This window comes from Triturus cristatus, chromosome 4_1 (genome assembly GCF_964204655.1).
Source record: "Triturus cristatus chromosome 4_1, aTriCri1.1, whole genome shotgun sequence".
In the NCBI taxonomy this organism is placed as follows: domain Eukaryota; kingdom Metazoa; phylum Chordata; class Amphibia; order Caudata; family Salamandridae; genus Triturus; species Triturus cristatus.
Window position 1 is genome coordinate 140,230,944 of NC_140585.1, and position 22,353 is coordinate 140,253,296.

A 22,353-nucleotide genomic window follows, 5' to 3' on the forward strand; every position below is an offset into this window, starting at 1 on the left:
GACCAGCCTGCTTGCACCTGAGACTAGGGTTAGTACATCTTGTACGTGGGCAGCGTTTTTTAGTAGAAAGTAAATAGATTATGCATTGCACAAAAATGAAGTGCTTCAAACAAACACATACTTTGTATGCACAGAGAAGAGGTGGAATACATGTAAGACTGAGGACACAGGTTAAATGAGGAATAGATTGACTGCATTTCTGCCCACTTTTCTATGCCATTTCTGTAGTGCGATCAAAGGAAGCACCAAACTGTAAAACAAAGTTGTCAATTGCTTTCATAGTCCATTCCCTTTGTTTGGTGCTGTGAAAGGAAGAGTCAGATTCCAAAATAAATCAATGCTTTTTCAGACATTTCCCATACAGAATACCGAGCCCTGTATAAAAATGCATTTACTCTCAGGTTTTGAGCGGTGACATTGTAATGCTGTTAAAGTGTAAGATCCAAGCTAACACTGACTCTGTCAATGATGATCCAAAGGGGTTTTATGAAAAGTCCCAGCTACAAACACAAGAACCAAAACAGGATAAGGGGACACCTGGATTTGAACCAGGGACCTCTTGATCTGCAGTCAAATGCTCTACCACTGAGCTATATCCCCACCTGTTTGTGAGAGTCGGAATGAAAATATATCAGTAGTACCTCATGAAAGAGTGTGAGCATCATGCTCAGTTGGGCCGGAAAGTACAAGCTTGAAACTGTGGAACAGGAGAAGTAGTTCTTAATATTATTTATTGAAGGAAAACGGGATCGTTTAAAAAAAATATTTATATGTTTCATTGTTATTTTATTTGAACAGGCAGTGGTCCACAGGAGCAATGCCTGTACATAAAATACTTGCTTTGAAACATTCTCAAAGGGGAAGAGGTTTTTACGGGACGCCTTATCCTTTCGCGGATTGGTTACCACAATCACCGAGATGGTGGTGAAGTATGATTGTTTTGGGCCAAATGATGGACGAAAAACATTTCTTCATATCACTGCAATTTGGTATTTGGAAGGTACACTGTTAGAAATGGGATTTCTGGTTGGCTGAGGCTTGCGCCAAAGCCAGGCAGAAACCACCACTCTAGTCAGGGCTGGGGAGTTACACGCCAAAGATAACCCCTGCTCACCCCCTTGGTAGCTTGGCACGAGCAGTCAGGCTTATCCCTGAGGCGATGTGTAAAGCGTTTGCGTGCGCACCCAGCAACAACACCCAAGGCCCACCACAAAGGAAACTCTACACAAGGTATTCTATAAAAATAGCCTTTGTATTATACACAACACATCAGATAAAAACACACACTTTACAATGTGCCAACAGGCACGGGCAGAATTTACAAGGGATTATATGTACAGGGGACAGGGCCACATGGACCACTGTCCGAAATTAGCACTCTTAGAACTTAGGAATAATACTGTAGTACAAAATAGCAAATGTAGCACACAACCAGTAACTACTGGTATCAGGTAAGCACCACCTACGCAACCCTAACGACCTTAGGACAATATCGCGCAGGGAACCAGGACCTCACTAGTACCACCTGTACTAGGGAGAAAACAACAACCTAAGTATTACAATACCTGTAGGGGTCTCAGCACATAAACACATGATGCATAAACTACATTCAGCGGTGTAGAACAAGGCACATGACGCATAAATACACATTCAGAGGTGCAGGAAAGGAACAATAGCGCAAGAACTCACATCAGCCACTATCTGGGGCAGTCCCTAGGCCAACTGACCTTGAAGGGGCAAGGGCGCCCTGTGTCCAGCAGAGTCAGGGTGCGCCTGCGCAGACTGCGCAAACCAAGGCGCACAAAGCACAACCTACACGTAGCAGTTGCCCACTAAGTGCTGGGCAACTGGAGAGATGCTGGGGCACCACTGTGCCTTCCTAAATAAATATGGCAGGGGTTGGAGCCTCTCCTGGACCCTAAGAAAACACTTGTGGCCCCCTGAGCCTCGCAGGCTCTGATCAATATTGTGGGGCAAGGTGGGAGTGGCCCGCTGCCATCTGGGGCCACTCAATCGCCAAAGAAATGCCCCCGTATGCATTGGAGCGTGCACTGCGCTCTACACAAACAATGCGCTGCCGTTGGAGTCCCTCTGGACTCTGAACATAAATATGCCCTCTGCGTTGGAGCCTCGTGGGCTCGAGACAAATGATGGGGCCAGACGTTGCAACGCACCAGCGCTCTCGAGCACACAATGCCCCCGTACGTTGGAGCCTTCTCGGGGCTCAAGGACAGATACCGGCACCCTTAGCATATGCGCGGAGTCCCCCCACGCTGAAGAGCCGGGCGAGGCTCTCCATAACAAGGTCCCTGCACGTTGGGGCGCGCCAGCGCTCAGCAACCACTCAGGCTGCTTCGCGCACCCTCCTGGCAAGAGCCCCACTCACCGGCTGAATCGGAGGCTGCACTGATGTCTCTGGTGACGGCGGGAGGCTCTCCGCTTCTCTCCTTGGCGTGCTGCTCCGCTGGACCTTGCAGGGCTCTCACCACTCGCGGGAGCCCTGCAGGGGAAGCCGCCGCACGTCCGCTTCTCTTCTCGCGAGGATCCCAGGAGCGCAGGGTAGGCTCCCGTCCGCTTCCTGGTTAAGCTCCGCCCACGTCCCAACACGGGCCGCCTGACTTCCTGGGAGCCTGGCTGCGGCGGTGATTTCGGCAACCAAAATGCGGGGTGGGCTCCTGCTAAGGTGGCAATAACGTGGGGTAGGCACCCGTTGTATAAATACTGAAGGAAGCGGGGTGGGCACCCGCCAACGACCACGGCGATGTCCCTGGCAAGGTGGGCACCTGCCAGGGGACTTTAAGGTCAGCTCAGACGGGGCAAACGCCGGGTGGGCACCGGCTTTCAAAAATAAAGCGCTCCTAGCGCTATGAAGCCAATGAAAGCGCTCCCAGGCGCTCAGGGACACACATCAAGCGCTCCCAGCGCTATGAGGGAAAGAAAAGCACTTCCCGGTGCTTTAGGGGAACAATAAAGCGCTCCCAGCGCTTTAAGTAGGATCCAAGCAAAGTTCTTCCCTGCATGCAGCAGGGCAGGGGTGGGGGGCAAGGCTGGACCCAGAGCCAGCTCACTGGGCCTCCAGGCAGGGAGGTAATCCAAGTGGCGGTCCTCTGGTCCAGCAGCAGCAGCAGCCCCCCTCAGGTAAGATCCTGGCAGAGAACCGTTTCTGTGGGGACACAGGCCCATTTTTATACAGTAAAACCCTTTGTTCTGTATTCAGGGTGAGGGGGAAAACCAGTCGCAGCTGGTTGGGGAGCACCCTTGATGTGCTCAGCCCCTCACTCTATTCACTGGCAGGGCTAGGGTCGTCAGTCGCACCACAGGGGGCAGAGCCAGCATTGTGTGGGGAAAACCCTGCCCTATTCAGGACCCAGGTGTACTCCTCCCACCCATCTAGCTGCTGATCTCCCCATTCACCACTGGGTGACTCATCCTGACTCTGGGGAATCCCTAGCCCGTCACATGACCTCAACCAGCCAATCACGCGACAAGGCACACATTTCACACTGCACACCGAAGTGCCCACTTCTAGAAGTGGCACTTCCACACTAGGTACATGCACGCCGCACACATCATCGCGCAGCATTCAATCACACGAGTACGCACATACCAAACTCGGGCCTGCACACCCCACGCATCAGGAACTACTAGGGACACATACATTCCCCATGCATTCCTATGGGAGGGCAGGCCTATCTCACCACATGCACTCAGAGTGCGCACGCACTTTACCCTGGGACACAGGGAAAGTGCGCAGAAACCAAAAATCACCACACCAAGTCACCAATAAAAAGCAAAAAAGTTCAGGGGTGAACCTGCCAGAAGGGCCAAGTCCAACATACACCCAAACGTCCCTTTCAAGTACCATCAATTTAATATATCAGAAAAGGCCATTTTGTGTTCGAAAATGGCCTGAGTCTTCGAGCCAGCCTTTTTTTCATCTGCAACGAGGGTTCATACATTTTGCACGTAGGCAGAGGTTTTAAGGAGAAATTAAATAGTTTCTACATTGCACAAGAATGAAGTGCTTTAAACAAACACATACTTTGTATGCACAGAGGAGAGGAGGAATATATGTAAGACTGAGGACACAGGTTAAATGAGAAATAGATTGACTGCAGCGCTGCCGAGTATACTATGCCATTACTTTAGTGCGCTACAAGGAAGCACCAAACTGTATAACAAAGTTTTCAATTGTTTTCATAGTCATTCTCTTTGTTTGAAGCTGTGAAAGGAAGAGCCGGATTCCAAAATAAATTAATGATGTTTCAGAAAGTTCCCACGCCCTGTGTAAAAATGCATTTATTCCCAGGTTTTGAGCAGTGACACTGTAATGCTAATAAAGTATAAGATCCAACTGAACACTGACTCTGTCAATGGTGATCCAAAGGGACTTTATGAAAGATCCCAGCTACAAACACCAGAACCAAAATAGGTTTAGGGGACACCCGGATTTGAACCAGGGACCTCTTGATCTGCAGTCAAATGCTCCACCAGTGAGCTATATCCCCAACTGTTTTCAGTGATCAGAATGACAATATATCAGTACATCATGAAAGAGTGAGAGGCTCATGCTCAGTTGGGCCGCAAAGTACGAGCTTGAAACTGTGGAAAAGGAGAAGTTGTTCTTAATATTATTAATTAAAGGAAACCAGGATCATTTAAAAAACTAAATGTATATGTTTAATTGTTATTTTATTTGAATAGGCAGTGGTCCATAGGACCAATATCTGTAATTAAAATGTTTTTTTTGAAACATTCTCAAAGGGGAAGAGGTTTTTACGAGACTACTTATCTTTGTGGATTGATTACCACAATCACTGATATGGTGGTGAAGTATGATTGTTTTGGGCCAAAGTACGGTGAAAAAACATTTCTGCATACGACTACAATTTGGTATTTGAAGGTACAACCAAACACCCCTTTCATGTACCTTCGATTTAATACATCAGAAAAAGCTATTTTGTGTTCGCAAATGGCCTGGTTTCTCAGACCAGCCTGCTTGCACCTGCAACTAGGGTTCGTACATCTTGTACGTGGGCAGCGTTTTTTGGTAGAAAGTAAATAGATTATGCATTGCACAAAAATGAAGTGCTTCAAACAAACACATTCTTTGTATGCACAGAGAAGAGGTGGAATACATGTAAGACTGAGGACACAGGTTAAATGAGGAATAGATTGACTGCATTGCTGCCCACTTTTCTATGCAATTTCTGTAGTGCGATCGAAGGAAGCACCAAACTGTAAATCAAAGTTGTCAATTGCTTTCATAGTCCATTCCCTTTGTTTGGTGCTCTGAAAGGAAGAGCCAGATTCCAAAATAAATCAATGCTTTTTCAGACATTTCCCATACGGAATACCGAGCCCTGTATAAAAATGCATTTACTCTCAGGTTTTGAGCAGTGACATTGTAATGCTATTAAAGTGTAAGATCCAAGCGAACACTGACTCTGTCAATGATGATCCTAAGGGGTTTTATGAAAAGTCCCAGCTACAAACACAAGAACCAAAACAGGCTAAGGGGACACCTGGATTTGAACCAGGGACCTCTTGATCTGCAGTCAAATGCTCTACCACTGAGCTATATCCCCAACTTTTTTCAAAGATCAGAATGACAATATATCAGTACATCATGAAAGAGTGAGAGGCTCAAGCTCAGTTGGGCCGCAAAGTACGAGCTTGAAACTGTGGAAAAGGAGAAGTAGTTCTTAATATTATTAATTAAAGGAAAACAAGACCATTTAAAAAACAAAATGTATATGTTTAATTGTTATTTTATTTGAATAGGCAGTGACCAATATCTGTAATTAAAATGTTTTTTTTAAAACATTCTCAAAGGGGAAGAGGTTTTTACGAGACTACTTATCTTTGTGGATTGATTGCCACAATCACTGATATGGTGGTGAAGTATGATTGTTTTGGGCCAAATTACGGTGAAAAAACATTTCTGCATACCACTACAATTTGGTATTTGAAGGTACAACCAAACACCCCTTTCATGTACCTTCGATTTAATACATCAGAAAAAGCTATTTTGTGTTCGCAAATGGCCTGGTTTCTCAGACCAGCCTGCTTGCACCTGAGACTAGGGTTCGTACATCTTGTACGTGGGCAGCGTTTTTTAGTAGAAAGTAAATAGATTATGCATTGCACAAAAATGAAGTACTTCAAACAAACACATACTTTGTATGCACAGAGAAGAGGTGGAATACAAGTAAGACTGAGGACACAGATTAAATGAGGAATAGACTGACTGCATTGCTGCCCACTTTTCTATGCAATTTCCGTAGTGCGATCAAAGGAAGCACCAAACTGTAAAACAAAGTTGTCAATTGCTTTCATAGTCCATTCCCTTTGTTTGGTGCTGTGAAAGGAAGAGCCAGATTCCAAAATAAATCAATGCTTTTTCAGACATTTCCCATACGGAATACCGAGCCCTGTATAAAAATGCATTTACTCTCAGGTTTTGAGCAGTGACATTGTAATGCTATTAAAGTGTAAGATCCAAGCGAACACTGACTCTGTCAATGATGATCCAAAGGGGTTTTATGAAAAGTCCCAGCTACAAACACAAGAACCAAAACTGGCTAATGGGACACCTGGATTTGAACCAGGGACCTTTTGATCTGCAGTCAAATGCTCTACCACTGAGCTATATCCCCACCTGTTTGCGAGAGTCGGAATGAAAATATATCAGTACCTCATGAAAGAGTGTGAGCATCATGCCCAGTTGGGCCGGAAAGTACAAGCTTGAAACTCTGGAACAGGAGAAGTAGTTCTTAATATTATTTATTGAAGGAAAACGGGATCGTTTAAAATAAATATTTATATGTTTCATTGTTATTTTATTTGAACAGGCAGTGGTCCATAGGACCAATGCCTGTACATAAAATGCTTGTTTTGAAACATTCTCAAAGGGGAAGAGGTTTTTACGGGACGCCTTATCCTTTCGCGGATTGGTTACCACAATCACCGAGATGGTGGTGAAGTATGATTGTTTTGGGCCAAATGATGGACGAAAAACATTTCTACATACCACTGCAATTTGGTATTTGGAAGGTACACCCAAACGTCTCTTTCAAGTACCATCAATTTAATATATCAGAAAAGGCCATTTTGTGTTCGAAAATGGCCTGAGTCTTCGAGCCAGCCTTTTTTCATCTGCAACGAGGGTTCATACATTTTGCACGTAGGCAGAGGTTTTAAGGAGAAATTAAATAGTTTCTACGTTGCACAAGAATGAAGTGCTTTAAGCAAACACATATTTTGTATGCACAGAGGAGAGGAGGAATATATGTAAGACTGAGGACACAGGTTAAATGAGAAATAGATTGACTGCAGCGCTGCCGAGTATACTATGCCATTTCTTTAGTGCGCTACAAGGAAGCACCAAACTGTATAACAAAGTTTTCAATTGTTTTCATAGTCATTCTCTTTGCTTGAAGCTGTGAAAGGAAGAGCCGGATTCCAAAATGAATCAATGATGTTTCAGTAAGTTCCCACGCCCTGTGTAAAAATGCATTTACTCCCAGGTTTTGAGCAGTGACACTGTAATGCTAATAAAGTATAAGATCCAGCTGAACACTGACTCTGTCAATGGTGATCCAAAGGGACTTTATGAAAGATCCCAGCTACAAACGCCAGAACCAAAATAGGTTTAGAGGACACCCGGATTTGAACCAGGGACCACTTGATCTGCAGTCAAATGCTCTACCACTGAGCTATATCCCCAACTGTTTTCAAAGATCAGAATGACAATATATCAGTACATCATGAAAGAGTGAGAGGCTCAAGCTCTGTTGGGCCACAAAGTACGAGCTTGAAACTGTGGAAAAGGAGAAGTAGTTCTTAATATTTTTAATTAAAGGAAAACAGGATCATTTAAAAAACAAAATGTATACGTTTAATTGTTATTTTATTTGAATAGGCAGTGGTCCATAGGACCAATATCTGTAATTAAAATGTTTGTTTTGAAACATTCTCAAAGGGGAAGAGGTTTTTACGAGACTACTTATCTTTGTGGATTGATTACCACAATCACTGATATGGTGGTGAAGTATGATTGTTTTGGGCCAAATTACGGTGAAAAAAAATTTCTGCATACCACTACAATTTGGTATTTGAAGGTACAACCAAACACCCCTTTCATGTACCTTCGATTTAATACATCAGAAAAAGCTATTTTGTGTTCGCAAATGGCCTGGTTTCTCAGACCAGCCTGCTTGCACCTGAGACTACGGTTCGTACATCTTGTACGTGGGCAGCGTTTTTTAGTAGAAAGTAAATAGATTATGCATTGCACAAAAATGAAGTGCTTCAAACAAACACATACTTTGTATGCACAGAGAAGAGGTGGAATACATGTAAGACTGAGGACACAGGTTAAATGAGGAATAGATGGACTGCATTGCTGCCCACTTTTCTATGCAATTTCTGTAGTGCGATCAAAGGAAGCACCAAACTGTAAAACAAAGTTGCCAATTGCTTTCATAGTCCATTCCCTTTGTTTGGTGCTGTGAAAGGAAGAGCCAGATTCCAAAATAAATCAATGCTTTTTCACACATTTCCCATACGGAATACCGAGCCCTGTATAAAAATGCATTTACTCTCAGGTTTTGAGCAGTGACATTGTAATGCTATTAAAGTGTAAGATCCAAGCGAACACTGACTCTGTCAATGATGATCCAAAGGGGTTTTATGAAAAGTCCCAGCTACAAACACAAGAACCAAAAAAGGCTGAGGGGACACCTGGATTTGAACCAGGGACCTCTTGATCTGCAGTCAAATGCTCTACCACTGAGCTATATCCCCACCTGTTTGTGAGAGTCGGAATGAAAATATATCAGTACCTCATGAAAGATTGTGAGCATCATGCTCATTTGGGCCAGAAAGTACAAGCTTGAAACTGTGGAAACGGAGAAGTAGTTCTTAATATTATTTATTGAAGGAAAACGGGATCGTTTAAAAAAAATATTTATATGTTTCATTGTTATTTTATTTGAACAGGCAGTGGTCCATAGGACCAATGCCTGTACATAAAATGCTTGTTTTGAAACATTCTCAATGGGGAAGAGGTTTTTACGGGACGCCTTATCCTTTCGCGGATTGGTTACCACAATCACCGAGATGGTGGTGAAGTATGATTGTTTTGGGCCAAATGATGGACTAAAAACATTTCTACATACCACTGCAATTTGGTATTTGGAAGGTACACCCAAACGTCCCTTTCAAGTACCATCAATTTAATATATCAGAAAAGGCCATTTTGTGTTCGAAAATGGCCTGAGTCTTCGAGCCAGCCTTTTTTCATCTGCAACGAGGGTTCATACATTTTGCACGTAGGCAGAGGTTTTAAGGAGAAATTAAATAGCTTCTACGTTGCACAAGAATGAAGTGCTTTAAACAAACACATATTTTGTATGCACAGAGGAGAGGAGGAATATATGTAAGACTGAGGACACAGGTTAAATGAGAAATAGATTGACTGCAGCGCTGCCGACTATACTATGCCATTTCTTTAGTGCTCTACAAGGAAGCACCAAACTGTATAACAAAGTTTTCAATTGTTTTCATAGTCATTCTCTTTGTTTGAAGCTGTGAAATGAAGAGCCGGATTCCAAAATAAATCAATGATGTTTCAGAAAGTTCCCACGCCCTGTGTAAAAATGCATTTATTCCCAGGTTTTGAGCAGTGACACTGTAATGCTAATAAAGTATAAGATCCAACTGAACACTGACTCTGTCAATGGTGATCCAAAGGGACTTTATGAAAGATGCCAGCTACAAACACCAGAACCAAAATAGGTTTAGGGGACACCCGGATTTGAACCAGGGACCTCTTGATCTGCAGTCAAATGCTCTACCACTGAGCTATATCCCCAACTGTTTTCAAAGATCAGAATGACAATATATCAGTACATCATGAAAGAGTGAGAGGCTCATGCTCAGTTGGGCCGCAAAGTACGAGCTTGAAACTGTGGAAAAGGAGAAGTAGTTCTTAATATTTTTAATTAAAGGAAAACAGGATCAATTTAAAAACAAAATGTATACGTTTAATTGTTATTTTATTTGAATAGGCAGTGGTCCATAGGACCAATATCTGTAATTAAAATGTTTGTTTTGAAACATTCTCAAAGGGGAAGAGGTTTTTACGAGACTACTTATCTTTGTGGATTGATTACCACAATCACTGATATGGTGGTGAAGTATGATTGTTTTTGGCCAAATTACGGTGAAAAAACATTTCTCCATACCACTACAATTTGGTATTTGAAGGTACAACCAAACACCCCTTTCATGTACCTTCGATTTAATACATCAGAAAAAGCTATTTTGTGTTCGCAAATGGCCTGGTTTCTCAGACCAGCCTGCTTGCACCTGAGACTACGGTTCGTACATCTTGTACGTGGGCAGCGTTTTTTAGTAGAAAGTAAATAGATTATGAATTGCACAAAAATGAAGTGCTTCAAACAAACACATACTTTGTATGCACAGAGAAGAGGTGGAATACATGTAAGACTGAGGTCACAGGTTAAATGAGGAATAGATTGACTGCATTGCTGCCCACTTTTCTATGCAATTTCTGTAGTGCGATCGAAGGAAGCACCAAACTGTAAAACAAAGTTGTCAATTGCTTTCATAGTCCATTCCCTTTGTTTGGTGCTGTGAAAGGAAGAGCCAGATTCCAAAATAAATCAATGCTTTTTCAGACATTTCCCATACGGAATACCGAGCCCTGTATAAAAATGCATTTACTCTCAGGTTTTGAGCAGTGACATTGTAATGCTATTAAAGTGTAAGATCCAAGCGAACACTGACTCTGTCAATGATGATCCAAAGGGGTTTTATGGAAAGTCCCAGCTACAAACACAAGAACCAAAACAGGCTAAGGGGACACCTGGATTTGAACCAGGGAACTCTTGATCTGCAGTGAAATGCTCTACCACTGAGCTATATCCCCACCTGTGTGTGAGAGTCAGAATGAAAATATATCAGTACCTCATGAAAGAGTGTGAGCATCATGCTCAGTTGGGCCGGAAAGTATGAGCTTGAAACTGTGGAACCGGAGAAGTAGTTCTTAATATTATCTATTGAAGGAAAACGGGTTCGTTTAAAAAAAATATTTATATGTTTCATTGTTATTTTATTTGAACAGGCAGTGGTCCATAGGACCAATGCCTGTACATAAAATGCTTGTTTTGAAACATTCTCAAAGGGGAAGAGGTTTTTACGGGACGCCTTATCCTTTCGCGGATTGGTTACCACAATCACCGAGATGGTGGTGAAGTATGATTGTTTTGGGCCAAATGATGGACGAAAAACATTTCTACATACCACTGCAATTTGGTATTTGGAAGGTACACCCAAACGTCCCTTTCAAGTACCATCAATTTAATATATCAGAAAAGGCCATTTTGTGTTCGAAAATGGCCTGAGTCTTCGAGCCAGCCTTTTTTCATCTGCAACGAGGGTTCATACATTTTGCACGTAGGCAGAGGTTTTAAGGAGAAATTAAATAGCTTCTACGTTGCACAAGAATGAAGTGCTTTAAACAAACACATATTTTGTATGCACAGAGGAGAGGAGGAATATATGTAAGACTGAGGACACAGGTTAAATGAGAAATAGATTGACTGCAGCGCTGCCGACTATACTATGCCATTTCTTTAGTGCTCTACAAGGAAGCACCAAACTGTATAACAAAGTTTTCAATTGTTTTCATAGTCATTCTCTTTGTTTGAAGGTGTGAAATGAAGAGCCCGATTCCAAAATAAATCAATGATGTTTCAGAAAGTTCCCACGCCCTGTGTAAAAATGCATTTATTCCCAGGTTTTGAGCAGTGACACTGTAATGCTAATAAAGTATAAGATCCAACTGAACACTGACTCTGTCAATGGTGATCCAAAGGGACTTTATGAAAGATCCCAGCTACAAACACCAGAACCAAAATAGGCTTAGGGGACACCCGGATTTGAATCAGGGACCTCTTGATCTGCAGTCAAATGCTCTACCACTGAGCTATATCCTCAACTGTTTTCAAAGATCAGAATGACAATATATCAGTACATCATGAAAGAGTGAGAGGCTCACGCTCAGTTGGGCCGCAAAGTACGAGCTTGAAACTGTGGAAAAGGAGAAGTAGTTCTTAATATTATTAATTAAAGGAAAACAAGACCATTTAAAAAACAAAATGTATATGTTTAATTGTTATTTTATTTGAATAGGCAGTGACCAATATCTGTAATTAAAATGTTTTTTTTTAAACATTCTCAAAGGGGAAGAGGTTTTTACGAGACTACTTATCTTTGTGGATTGATTACCACAATCACTGATATGGTGGTGAAGTATGATTGTTTTGGGCCAAATTACGGTGAAAAAACATTTCTGCATACCACTACAATTTGGTATTTGAAGGTACAACCAAACACCCCTTTCATGTACCTTCGATTTAATACATCAGAAAAAGCTATTTTGTGTTCGCAAATGGCCTGGTTTCTCAGACCAGCCTGCTTGCACCTGAGACTACGGTTCGTACATCTTGTACGTGGGCAGCGTTTTTTAGTAGAAAGTAAATAGATTATGCATTGCACAAAAATGAAGTGCTTCAAACAAACACATACTTTGTATGCACAGAGAAGAGGTGGAATACATGTAAGACTGAGGACACAGGTTAAATGAGGAATAGATGGACTGCATTGCTGCCCACTTTTCTATGCAATTTCTGTAGTGCGATCAAAGGAAGCACCAAACTGTAAAACAAAGTTGCCAATTGCTTTCATAGTCCATTCCCTTTGTTTGGTGCTGTGAAAGGAAGAGCCAGATTCCAAAATAAATCAATGCTTTTTCACACATTTCCCATACGGAATACCGAGCCCTGTATAAAAATGCATTTCCTCTCAGGTTTTGAGCAGTGACATTGTAATGCTATTAAAGTGTAAGATCCAAGCGAACACTGACTCTGTCAATGATGATCCAAAGGGGTTTTATGAAAAGTCCCAGCTACAAACACAAGAACCAAAAAAGGCTGAGGGGACACCTGGATTTGAACCAGGGACCTCTTGATCTGCAGTCAAATGCTCTACCACTGAGCTATATCCCCACCTGTTTGTGAGAGTCGGAATGAAAATATATCAGTACCTCATGAAAGATTGTGAGCATCATGCTCATTTGGGCCGGAAAGTACAAGCTTGAAACTGTGGAAACGGAGAAGTAGTTCTTAATATTATTTATTGAAGGAAAACGGGATCGTTTAAAATAAATATTTATATGTTTCATTGTTATTTTATTTGAACAGGCAGTGGTCCATAGGACCAATGCCTGTACATAAAATGCTTGTTTTGAAACATTCTCAAAGGGGAAGAGGTTTTTACGGGACGCCTTATCCTTTCGCGGATTGGTTACCACAATCACCGAGATGGTGGTGAAGTATGATTGTTTTGGGCCAAATGATGGACGAAAAACATTTCTACATACCACTGCAATTTGGTATTTGGAAGGTACACCCAAACGTCCCTTTCAAGTACCATCAATTTAATATATCAGAAAAGGCCATTTTGTGTTCGAAAATGGCCTGAGTCTTCGAGCCAGCCTTTTTTCATCTGCAACGAGGGTTCATACATTTTGCACGTAGGCAGAGGTTTTAAGGAGAAATTAAATAGCTTCTACGTTGCACAAGAATGAAGTGCTTTAAACAAACATATATTTTGTATGCACAGAGGAGAGGAGGAATATATGTAAGACTGAGGACACAGGTTAAATCAGAAATAGATTGACTGCAGCGCTGCCGACTATACTATGCCATTTCTTTAGTGCTCTACAAGGAAGCACCAAATTGTATAACAAAGTTTTCAATTGTTTTCATAGTCATTCTCTTTGTTTGAAGCTGTGAAATGAAGAGCCGGATTCCAAAATAAATCAATGATGTTTCAGAAAGTTCCCACGCCCTGTGTAAAAATGCATTTATTCCCAGGTTTTGAGCAGTATATAAGATCCAACTGAACACTGACTCTGTCAATGGTGATCCAAAGGGACTTTATGAAAGATCCCAGCTACAAACACCAGAACCAAAATAGGCTTAGGGGACACCCGGATTTGAACCAGGGACCTCTTGATCTGCAGTCAATTGCTCTACCACTGAGCTATATCCCCAACTGTTTTCAAAGATCAGAATGACAATATATCAGTACATCATGAAAGAGTGAGAGGCTCATGCTCAGTTGGGCTGCAAAGTACGAGCTTGAAACTGTGGAAAAGGAGAAGTAGTTCTTAATATTATTAATTAAAGGAAAACAATACCATTTAAAAAACAAAATTTATATGTTTCATTGTTATTTTATTTGAATAGGCAGTGACCAATATCTGTAATTAAAATGTTTTTTTTGAAACATTCTCAAAGGGGAAGAGGTTTTTACGAGACTACTTATCTTTGTGGATTGATTACCACAATCACTGACATGGTGGTGAAGTATGATTGTTTTGGGCCAAATTACGGTGAAAAAACATTTCTGCATACCACTACAATTTGGTATTTGAAGGTACAACCAAACACCCCTTTCATGTACCTTCGATTTAATACATCAGAAAAAGCTATTTTGTGTTCGCAAATGGCCTGGTTTCTCAGACCAGCCTGCTTGCACCTGCAACTAGGGTTCGTACATATTGTACGTGGGCAGCGTTTTTTAGTAGAAAGTAAATAGATTATGCATTGCACAAAAATGAAGTGCTTCATACAAACACATACTTTGTATGCACAGAGAAGAGGTGGAATACATGTAAGACTGAGGACACAGGTTAAATGAGGAATAGATTGACTGCATTGCTCCCCACTTTTCTATGCCATTTCTGTAGTGCGATCAAAGGAAGCACCAAACTGTAAAACAAAGTTGTCAATTGCTTTCATAGTCCATTCCCTTTGTTTGGTGCTGTGAAAGGAAGAGCCAGATTCCAAAATAAATCAATGCTGTTTCAGAAATTTCCCATACGGAATACCGAGCCCTGTATAAAAATGCATTTACTCTCAGATTTTGAGCAGCGACATTGTAATGCTATTAAAGTGTAAGATCCAAGCAAACACTGACTCTGTCAATGATGATCCAAAGGGGTTTTATGAAAAGTCCCAGCTACAAACACAAGAACCAAAACAGGCTAAGGGGACACCTGGATTTGAACCAGGGACCTCTTGATCTGCAGTCAAATGCTCTACCACTGAGCTATGTCCCCACCTGTTTGTAAGAGTCGGAATGAAAATATATCAGTACCTCATGAAAGAGTGTGAGCATCATGCTCAGTTGGGCTGGAAAGTACAAGCTTGAAACTGTGGAACAGGAGAAGTAGTTCTTAATATTATTTATTGAAGGAAAACAGGATCGTTTAAAAAAAATATTTATATGTTTCATTGTTATTTTATTTGAACAGGCAGTGGTCCATAGGACCAATGCCTGTACATAAAATGCTTGTTTTGAAACATTCTCAAAGGGGAAGAGGTTTTTACGGGACGCCTTATCCTTTCGCGGATTGGTTACCACAATCACCGAGATGGTGGTGAAGTATGATTGTTTTGGGCCAAATGATGGACGAAAAACATTTCTACATACCACTGCAATTTGGTATTTGGAAGGTACACCCAAACGTCCCTTTCAAGTACCATCAATTTAATATATCAGAAAAGGCCATTTTGTGTTCGAAAATGGCCTGAGTCTTCGAGCCAGCCTTTTTTCATCTGCAACGAGGGTTCATACATTTTGCACGTAGGCAGAGGTTTTAAGGAGAAATTAAATAGCTTCTACGTTGCACAAGAATGAAGTGCTTTAAACAAACATATATTTTGTATGCACAGAGGAGAGGAGGAATATATGTAAGACTGAGGACACAGGTTAAATCAGAAATAGATTGACTGCAGCGCTGCCGACTATACTATGCCATTTTTTTAGTGCTCTACAAGGAAGCACCAAATTGTATAACAAAGTTTTCAATTGTTTTCATAGTCATTCTCTTTGTTTGAAGCTGTGAAATGAAGAGTCGGATTCCAAAATAAATCAATGATGTTTCAGAAAGTTCCCACGCCCTGTGTAAAAATGCATTTATTCCCAGGTTTTGAGCAGTATATAAGATCCAACTGAACACTGACTCTGTCAATGGTGATCCATAGGGACTTTATGAAAGATCCCAGCTACAAACACCAGAACCAAAATAGGCTTAGGGGACACCCGGATTTGAACCAGGGACCTCTTGATCTGCAGTCAATTGCTCTACCACTGAGATATATCCCCAACTGTTTTCAAAGATCAGAATGACAATATATCAGTACATCATGAAAGAGTGAGAGGCTCATGCTCAGTTGGGCCGCAAAGTACGAGCTTGAAACTGTGGAAAAGGAGAAGTAGTTCTTAATATTATTAATTAAAGGAAAACAATACCATTTAAAAAACAAAATTTATATGTTTAATTGTTATTTTATTTGAATAGGCAGTGACCAATATCTGTAATTAAAATGTTTTTTTTGAAACATTCTCAAAGGGGAAGAGGTTTTTACGAGACTACTTATCTTTGTGGATTGATTACCACAATCACTGACATGGTGGTGAAGTATGATTGTTTTGGGCCAAATTACAGTGAAAAAACATTTCTACATACCACTACAATTTGGTATTTGAAGGTACAACCAAACACCCATTTCATGTACATTCGATTTAATACATCAGAAAAAGCTATTTTGTGTTCACAAATGGCCTGGTTTCTCAGACCAGCCTGCTGGCACCTGCAACTAGGGTTCGTACATCTTGTACGTGGGCAGCGTTTTTTAGTAGAAAGTAAATAGATTATGCATTGCACAAAAATGAAGTGCTTCAAACAAAAACATACTTTGTATGCACAGAGAAGAGGTGGAATACAAGTAAGACTGAGGACACGGGTTAAATGAGGAATAGATTGACTGCATTGCTGCCCACTTTTCTATGCAATTTCTGTAGTGCGATCAAAGGAAGCACCAAACTGTAAAACAAAGTTGTCAATTGCTTTCATAGTCCATTCCCTTTGTTTGGTGCTGTGAAAGGAAGAGCCAGATTCCAAAATAAATCGATGCTTTTTCAGACATTTCCCATAGGAAATACCGAGCCCTGTGTAAAAACGCATTTACTCTCAGGTTTTGAGCAGTGACATTGTAATGCTATTAAAGTGTAAGATCCAAGCGAACACTGACTCTGTCAATGATGATCCAAAGGGGTTTTATGAAAGATCCCAGCTACAAATACCAGAACCAAAACAGGCTAAGGGGACACCTGGATTTGAACCAGGGACCTCTTGATCTGCAGTCAAATGCTCTACCACTGAGCTATATCCCCAACTGTTTGCGAAAGTCGGAATGAAAATATATCAGTACCTCATGAAAGAGTGTGAGCATCATGCTCAGTTGGGCCGGAAAGTACAAGCTTGAAACTGTGGAACAGGAGAAGTAGTTCTTAGTATTATTTATTGAAGGAAAACGGGATCGGTTAAAAAAAATATTTATATGTTTCATTGTTATTTTATTTGAACAGGCAGTGGTCCATAGGACCAATGCCTGTACATAAAATGCTTGTTTTGAAACATTCTCAAAGGGGAAGAGGTTTTTACGGGACGCCTTATCCTTTCGCGGATTGGTTACCACAATCACCGAGATGGTGGTGAAGTATGATTGTTTTGGGCCAAATGATGGACGAAAAACATTTCTACATACCACTGCAATTTGGTATTTGGAAGGTACACCCAAACGTCCCTTTCAAGTACCATCAATTTAATATATCAGAAAAGGCCATTTTGTATTCGAAAATGGCCTGAGTCTTCGAGCCAGCCTTTTTTCATCTGCAACGATGGTTCATACATTTTGCACGTAGGCAGAGGTTTTAAGGAGAAATTAAATAGATTCTACATTGCACAAGAATGAAGTGCTTTAAACAAACACATATTTTGTATGCACCGAGGAGAGGAGGAATATATGTAAGACTGAGGACACAGGTTAAATGAGAAATAGATTGACTGCAGCGGTGCCGAGTATACTATGCCATTTCTTTAGTGCGCTACAAGGAAGCACCAAACTGTATAACAAAGTTTTCAATTGTTTTCATAGTCATTCTCTTTGTTTGAAGCTGTGTGTCAGGAATCCCCTCCCCCACATGGATTCCCTCCCACGATGCCACTCTGTGAACCTGGTGCGCTTGGAGGAGAGCGGACTACAACTCCCAGAATGCCCTCCGGCAACAATTGCCTTATGCAACTCAAGAGTTCTGGTTACATAACACCAAGGGTAACGCCTAGTTTTCATGTTATGCAACTCAAGAGTTCTGGTTGCATAACACCAAGGGGAACGCCTAGTTTTCATGTTATGCAACTCAAGAGTTCTGGTTACGTAACACCAAGGGTAACGCCTAGTTTTCATGTTATGCAACTCAAGAGTCATGGTTATACAACGCCGAGAGTACTACTGAAGGAGAAGATCACTGGGACTCGGCGTTGGATATTCTGATCTTTGCCGGAGTACCTGGTTGAGGTACACAGACCCGTTGGGTAGTTGAGCGGCGGAAGGAACATTCTAAGGAGCGGAGGAGAGGTGCTGGCGTGTGCTTCCTGCCCGTGTCCTGTCCCGTTCTGAGAGCCGTATTCAACGTCATTGGGCACAAGTCCCGTTGGTAGAGCCGAAGCTCCCAATGGCCTGAAAATTTGGAGAAAACGAGGTTGGTGCGAGCCGAAGCTCCCAACCCTCGTTCCTTGGGTAAACCCACGCTTAGAGCTAAGACGCTATCCCGGAGGTGTTTCCACGTCTTAGCCATCGACACTCGTAGGAGAACTAGGATAGGTAGAGCGGCTGCTCCCATCCATTCTCTGCGCCACCTTGGGTATCATCACTTAAACCCGGATACAAGAGACGCACACTAGGAGGAGTTCCCAGCGTCTTTGTGTTGTGGCAGTACTCTGGGGGATACTGGTAGAGCGGCTGTTCCCAGGTGGTAGAGAGCCCGGCCGGGTGACTCCCACGTGCCCCCCCGTAGATTCCAAAACCTTAGAACTACCCTTCACAGCGGTCGAGTGGCATTGTCGGCCACTGCTTAGCACTGTGCCCTCCGTTGGAGCATACCGGGTCCGGTGTGCATGCGGAGGACGGTTAGACGAGCTGTGAATGGGTATCGTACTTTAACTGGTGAGTCCAGTACCGGTATTCTTTGTTGTCTGTAGTTGTTTATCTGTTTATTAAATCATCCTTAAACCTCCATTTCTCTGGTCCGTCGTCCGTTTGTCCCAACCCAGAGAAAGCCAGGACGTTACATAATATCCGACCTCTTCCATAACTATCTCCTGGTTGGGCGAACGACATGGCCACGATTGAGGATGTGTTGGCCGTCTTAGCCGCGATGCAAATCGAGCTCACCGCTTCCAGACAGGAAACAGCAGACGTTAAGGCTAGAATGGACGCTCTGCAGAACGATCCACTACATGCAGGTGCCTCTCACACGGCCACGGCTCCTGCGGTTGTGGTAGAGATGCCCGTAGCCATTCCTTTGGCGATAACAGAGAGGTACAGCGGAGACCCCAACACAGTGCAGGTATTCCTCACTCAAGTAGCACTGCATCTGTCCTGCAAATCAAAGGCCTTTCCTACCAGCCAAGCCAGAGTGGCCTTTCTGATCTCGTATCTTGCTGGGAACGCGGCGCAATGGGCAGTCCCACTGGTGAGCAGGGACGACCCTATCCTATGTGATTGGGGAGCCTTCCGCGAGGAGTTCTTGAAGTTGTTTGATCGAAGGGCGGACTTGTATACTGCCGATCGAGAGATGTTGGAGCTGAGGCAAGGCAACAATGATCTGGTGCAGTACCTTAATGCTTTTTGAAGGTTAGTGGCCGAAACCAAGTGGCCCATAGCCAAACAAACCGCGCTGTTTCACCAGGGCTTGAGCGAAGAGCTCAAAGATGTTGTAGCACAAATCGACCCCCAACCCAAGACATGTGAAGGCTTGATCACCCTGGTGCTACGGCTGGACCATAGATTGAACGAAAGAAAGGGCGATCACAAGAGGAAAGGGAAAGCGCTGCCATTGTATGTTTCGATGGGTGGCCCTGAGACCAACTCCTCCACCAGGACGGAACCCATGGACATAGGAGCTATAAGGGCGTGCCTTACAGCCAGTGAAAAAGAATCACGCCGCAAGCAAGGCCTTTGCCTTTACTGCGGGAAAAAGGGGCACTATGTACGCGAGTGTCCAGCCAAGCCAAAAACCTCACGATACCGAGCGAACAAAACGGTGACAGCAGTGGTGGAAGCACCGGCGGAAAACTAAGGGACTCCGGGTCTAGGGAAGGGGCATCTTGGAGTCACACCCACATCCCTTCCATGTTGAGCCCGAATCAAAAAGGGCGAAGACATTTGTTTATTACCTTACACGTAGGAGTGCAGGACCAGTGGATACCTGTGGTAGCCATGATTGATTCAGGAGCCACGGGCATGTTCATGGACTACAATGAAGCACGGAGACTGGGTCTCACTCTCCTTTCCAAACAGATACCAGAGGAGGTGTATGCAGTAGATGAGAGAAGTCTGGTGACCGGACCTATCGGACAGCACACAGGAGAAATACCGGTGAGGTTCGGAAAACTGCATAACGAACGTATCGATTTTAGCATAATCAGAGCCCCGCAGTACGGGGTCATATTGGGTCTACCCTGGCTCCAAAAACATAACCCAACGGTGGATTGTCCTACGCATCACATTGAGATGACTTCCCCGTTTTGTGAACAATGGTGCGGCATGCGGCAGGACCCCCACGAAGGTGAGGTAGGCGAAGGTCACACGGTCGCCACGGCAGCAGAAAAGGACGTAAAGCTGCCCAGAGTGTATCACAGTTTCGGGGACGTCTTCGATGAAATCCGAGCGGAGGTGCTCCCTCCACATAGACCGTTCCACTGCCAAATCAACCTGGTTCCGGGGGCTAGCATTCCCAGCGGCAGACTGTATGCGCTCACAGAACCCGAAAACGTACATCTACGGGGATATTTGGATAAGTTACTAGGGCTGGGGTTCATCAGGCCGTCGAAATCCCCTGCCGCATCGCCTCTCTTTTTCATTCCGAAAGCGAATGGCGAATTGAGGGCCTGCGTGGACTTTAGGGCCTTGAACGCGATAACCATAAAAAACCGGTACCCCCTGCCTCTCATAAGCGTTCTCCTGGAACAGGTAAAAAAGGCCCAAATATACACAAAGCTTGATCTCAAGGGGGCATACCATCTTGTGCGCATGAGGGACGGCGACAAATGGAAAACCGCCTTTAAGACCAGGTTCGGGCTCCTTGAGTACCTCGTCATTCCGTTCGAACTATGCAATGCCCCTGCCGCCTTCCAATACTTCCTCAATGAGGTGTTCCGGGAGGTATTGGATATCTACGTGGTCGTTTACATAGACGACATACCCATCTACTCCAACTCAGAGGAAGAACACGTACAGCACGTATCCGCGGTTCTCAAAAAACTGAGGGAAAACATGCTATACTGCAAACTCAGCAAATGTGACTTCCACGTCACATCAGTGGAATTCCTTGGGGTGATGCTGAGCCCCAACGGACAGGAGATGGCGGAACGCAAGATCAGAGCGGTGGAGGAGTGGCCGGTGCCCCGAGGAGTAAAGGAAGTCCAGAGCTTCATAGGCTTCGCCAACTTTTATAGGCGTTTTATTGAGGGGTTTTCTGGCTTGGTTGCCCCGATCACGCAACTACTAAGGAAGTCTCAGGAGTTTGTGTGGGGACCGGAAGCACAAAAAGCATTTGTGGCCCTCAAGAAGGCCTTCAGCACCGCCCCGGTGCTAGCTCACTCGAATCCGGAATTACCCTATGTGGTAGAAGCGGACGCCTCTGATGTGGCGCTGAGTGCCATTCTATCTCAGAGGAATGAGGTGTCGGGTTTGCTCCATCCTGTGGCGTACATGTCTCGTAAATTGAACGACGCGGAACGCAATTACCATATTGCGGAGAAGGAACTACTCGCAATAAAGGACGCATTTGCTGAGTGGAGGCATTTGTTAATGGGGGCCAGACACGTGGTTACAGTGTATACGGACCACAGAAACCTCCAGTTTCTGATGGCGGCGCGGCATTTGTCTCCCCGTCAAATGAGGTGGATGATCTTTTTCTCCGGTTTCAATTTCCACATCACATACCGACCCGGTACGGAGAACAGGAAAGCATACGCGCTTTTGAGGCAATCGAATGCCAGGGATCCGCAGCCGGTTGCCGAACATTCCATCATCCCTCCAGGAGTTGTGATAGGGGTGATTCAACCACAGACGTTCCTCAGGGGGGTCCAGAAGGGGACCCATACCTTCATGTGGCGGAGGTGGC

At 43.5% G+C, this 22,353-nt stretch overlaps 10 non-coding genes across 10 annotated transcripts; all 10 read right to left on the reverse strand.

Moving 5' to 3' along the window:
- Positions 1–528: 528 nt before the first annotated feature.
- On the reverse strand, positions 529–600 carry TRNAC-GCA (transfer RNA cysteine (anticodon GCA)). Its single transcript has one exon. It is a non-coding gene; the product is annotated as a tRNA-Cys (tRNA).
- Positions 601–5,516: 4,916 nt separating this feature from the next.
- On the reverse strand, positions 5,517–5,588 carry TRNAC-GCA (transfer RNA cysteine (anticodon GCA)). The gene has a single exon. It is a non-coding gene; the product is annotated as a tRNA-Cys (tRNA).
- Positions 5,589–6,587: 999 nt separating this feature from the next.
- TRNAC-GCA (transfer RNA cysteine (anticodon GCA)) lies at positions 6,588–6,660 on the reverse strand. The gene has a single exon. It is a non-coding gene; the product is annotated as a tRNA-Cys (tRNA).
- Positions 6,661–7,656: 996 nt separating this feature from the next.
- On the reverse strand, positions 7,657–7,728 carry TRNAC-GCA (transfer RNA cysteine (anticodon GCA)). The gene has a single exon. It is a non-coding gene; the product is annotated as a tRNA-Cys (tRNA).
- Positions 7,729–8,736: 1,008 nt separating this feature from the next.
- Positions 8,737–8,808, reverse strand: TRNAC-GCA (transfer RNA cysteine (anticodon GCA)). The gene has a single exon. It is a non-coding gene; the product is annotated as a tRNA-Cys (tRNA).
- Positions 8,809–9,805: 997 nt separating this feature from the next.
- Positions 9,806–9,877, reverse strand: TRNAC-GCA (transfer RNA cysteine (anticodon GCA)). The gene has a single exon. It is a non-coding gene; the product is annotated as a tRNA-Cys (tRNA).
- A 3,148-nt stretch (positions 9,878–13,025) lies between these two features.
- On the reverse strand, positions 13,026–13,097 carry TRNAC-GCA (transfer RNA cysteine (anticodon GCA)). Its single transcript has one exon. It is a non-coding gene; the product is annotated as a tRNA-Cys (tRNA).
- A 977-nt stretch (positions 13,098–14,074) lies between these two features.
- TRNAC-GCA (transfer RNA cysteine (anticodon GCA)) lies at positions 14,075–14,146 on the reverse strand. The gene has a single exon. It is a non-coding gene; the product is annotated as a tRNA-Cys (tRNA).
- A 999-nt stretch (positions 14,147–15,145) lies between these two features.
- TRNAC-GCA (transfer RNA cysteine (anticodon GCA)) lies at positions 15,146–15,217 on the reverse strand. The gene has a single exon. It is a non-coding gene; the product is annotated as a tRNA-Cys (tRNA).
- Positions 15,218–17,265: 2,048 nt separating this feature from the next.
- On the reverse strand, positions 17,266–17,337 carry TRNAC-GCA (transfer RNA cysteine (anticodon GCA)). The gene has a single exon. It is a non-coding gene; the product is annotated as a tRNA-Cys (tRNA).
- Positions 17,338–22,353: the final 5,016 nt, after the last annotated feature.